The sequence below is a fragment of the Montipora capricornis genome, chromosome 1, assembly GCF_036669925.1.
Source record: "Montipora capricornis isolate CH-2021 chromosome 1, ASM3666992v2, whole genome shotgun sequence".
Classification (NCBI taxonomy): domain Eukaryota; kingdom Metazoa; phylum Cnidaria; class Anthozoa; order Scleractinia; family Acroporidae; genus Montipora; species Montipora capricornis.
Window position 1 is genome coordinate 9,693,744 of NC_090883.1, and position 3,927 is coordinate 9,697,670.

Sequence of the window (3,927 nt, forward strand, 5' to 3'; positions counted from 1 at the left end):
AGCCTACAACTATCTCATGAATTCGACAGATAGTAGTTACAAATCATATGTCGACAGACAAGAGGAAGCTATAACTAAAGGCCTTCGCTTTAATTTGTACGATTATGATAAACGAAATGGAGTAGAATGCGCGTTGTGGCCACATCTTTATCCTTTTACTGCCTGGTGTGAAACAGTATTAGACGGACGTCAAAGTCGCTTAAGCTCAAAAATTGCCTACATTACAAAATGTCAAAGTGAAATCCCAGATTACGGTATGAGCCACGAGTTATTACATTTTCACTATGACCTATGGATTTGGACAACAGTAACTGGCGCTGTTGCCACGGCAAAGAAACACAAATGCACTCCAAACAAAGCTTTACAAGACAAAACGTTTTCCCCAGAATATTGGAGGTGGCAACACAGACTGTTACTAGATGCTGTAAGGCAATTTGGTTTCCCCAGTTTGTTTATTACCATTTCTCCATTCGAATGGAGTTTTCCTTTTCCACAATGGTTAGACAATTTAAGAGATCTAACAGGCTATGGACCAACGTGTCTGCCCACCTTTGAGACGACTCACATAGTACACATATTGGAACAACTGGTACGAGGATATTTATGTGGCTCAAATTCAAACAGATGGTCCAAACATGTTTTTACATATGACAATCAAAAAGGCCAGAAGAATGTTCAGACTTATTTCTATAGATTTGAGTTTCAACAACGAGGAACTGTACATTTACACATGCTTGTCTGGTTAGAAGATATCGCCAAAACAAATTACCAAGTTATTCGCGCAGACATTCCTTGGCAACACCCTGCGTTAGCTCAACGTGTCATTGAGTTACAGAAAGCAGAAAAAGGCGCCATCAAATTAAACAATGAACCGTCGCAACTTACCGATCAAAACAACAGACAAATTTTAAACTTGTTCCACCCGACAGAAGCATTCAGACAAAATTTGCGTGCCTACATCGCTTCAGTTCTACCTGCATTAAAATGTCACATGGACGTGCAAACTACTGACGGGAAAGGCATGGTTTTAAGATACTGTGCGAGTTATGTATCGAAATGGCATGATGCATTCGATAGTGATGCTTTGTTTTCTGTTTGCACTGACCCATATCAATGTGCTTACAAACATCTTCGAGGGCTAAGACCGTTAGAACCTGAAATGTGGATGAGTTTAGGAATGAAAAAACTGGCTTGGTCGCAAAGTAGAACGAAAAAAGTTACTGCTCCGTTTCCTGGTAGTACTTTCCCAAAAACGCATGAATTATATTGCAAAAGACCCAACACAGAAGACCATTTGACTTACTTGCAATGGCTACGGCTACATGACGACAAAGGAAAACGATACAAAGAATGCAATAACACGCTAGTAGGCGTCAAAACAAGTAGCCCTTTCAAAGACGTTTACTATTTTCAAGACATTGTTATGAATTACCCACACAGTATGGTAGAGGAATTACTGCATCCTAACAATGACACCATTCCAGAACAAATTCGACATTTCGCTGTTGCCATGGATTTCAGATCCGAAGTCTGGCAAGACGAAAACGCTATCAGAGAACATTTCTCTATAGCAGGTTATAAACGAGATTACATAGAAACTTTGATAAGTTTCATTAGAAGTAAACGTGACTTTGTACACCTATGGAAACGCAGAGTCCTACGTGGTGTCGAAAACATCACTGAACCAGTATCAACTTCTGAAACTGAACAATTAACTCCGGAACAGATACGAACTACTGCCATAGTTGAATCTGCTCTAGCAAAAAGAGAACAATTTTACGATGACGTTAATGAACCTTTAACGAGAGATGAACAAACGTCTGATGCCGACAGTGAGACTTCAGACATGCACTGCGATGAGGACGGTTCAGACAATCCTCAAGCAATTGCTCCTCAAATTCCCATAACGAACTTGGATTGGCGTCTATTCATTTTGATAAAAGGAAAACCTGGAACAGGAAAATCGTTTGCTCTTTTACATATAATAAAACGTGTATTAGAATTAGACTACAGTGTGCTTTGTGTTACGCCAACTGGAATGTTAGCTAGCAACTACGCTGCATCCATTAGCCATACTCAATTTACAGCTAACACAATTCACAGCAGTTTCAGATATCCTGTTGACAAAGAAGAAAGACCTACTGTAAATTGGGAGATAGCTAATTATGACTTAGTTGTTGTTGACGAGCTTTCTATGGTCCCTGAAAATGTCTTTGCACATATCTCGGATACCTTTAGACAATTGCATGTAAGGCCTGTGTTACCTCTATGCGGAGATCCACAACAACAACAACCTTTTGACACTGTAAGTGGAAAATCACGAACAGTACCTAATGTGTTACACAACAAAGAACTAGACAAGAACAGCACAGTTGTTCAGTTTTTCACACAACACAGATGTCAAGATCCACAATTTCAAGAACTGCTAGACAACATTCGTCATTATAGACCTTCTAGTAGAGTATTAAAGGCAATTCACGGTCAACGCATTCTTTATTTCAATGAGCCTACTGATAATGACATTTTCAAAGTCCTTACTGAAATGCCAGATGCAATGATGCTAACTGTTTCAAGAAATGCAGCTAACAGAGTAAACAGAATAGCAGCTAACAATTTATTTCAAGACAAACCGTATTTCGGTCATATCCAATTTGATAATAGCGACAACCCACAGCCATTGTACAAGGACATGAAAGTAATTATAACTCAAAACAGAGATAAAGAGCTAGGAATTGTAAATGGAAGACATGCCACAGTAATTACAATACAAGGAGCATCTGTTTTTTTGAAATTGTCTACGGGACGAATAGCTGCAATCTATCCGGTCACTACTCAAGTAGAAGACACTATGGTTATCAAATATCCTATTGTCCCTGCGTACGCCTCTACTATTTGCAAAATTCAAGGACAAAACCTAAAGAAAATTGTGTTATGGTTAGATTGTGATAACATTCCTGAAGGCAGTGCTTATGTAGCAATATCACGAATCAAATATCTTAAAGATTTATATTTCTTGACGCCAACGCATCCACGACAATACAGTCCCGTAGAACAGTCACGAAGTTAATTTCCTTTTTCAGATGGCTTCACCAAGTAAGTATGGCTCTAGAGGCGGCGAACAGGGTGTTGCTTTTTTTAATCACTTCCCAAGGTTTTTCTTGAGGCCCTACGGGGAAATTAAGGAAGAGTATACTTCAGAAGATCACTGCCTACAAAATATTAACGTACGCAACTGCGAATATCTTAAACGACCCCAAGTTGCGTTGAGCGAAATGGCTGAAACGGTTTCGAGCAATCTTCAACAATTAGAACATCTGTTTATTAACTTGCCCCCCGATGTAGTGATGCCAGAATTACGAAAGTTCAATGACTTAATCAGCAATTTCAATACTAAGTCAGGAAACCAGACAACAGAAACAATGTTGCATGATCTCCTGACTTACGTCATCACAGACGATGACGATGAAGAGAGCGAGGAACTGTCAAAAGACGACGTCTTTGACGGTATTGAAATGATGGGTCACATAATGTACTTGATTGGCAACCATTACCGCCACATGCGGATGTTGGTAAGAAATCCTAATGAATATGCGCAAAAATGCGATCTACCATTAAATCACGAGTTCAAACAAAACCCGACGTTAACATCCTTAAACAATTGGTGGGTGCAAAAAACCGTTTCTGCAAGTGGTGGGGGTCTCTTTTCAAAAGGAAGGAAGAAACAAACCTCTTCTCGACAGCTCTTAGAAGAGCTAGGTGAACGTCCTGAAGAAACCCAATCAGTACAGGCACAGAGTCCTCCTCAATCCAACACACCCACATATTCTGACCTAAAGAAAAAATCCCGTCTCTTAAGGGCACAGGCCGAGAAAGAGAAAAGACTACTGCATTTACTCGCAAATTTGGCAACATGCAGCCTCTAGCAAA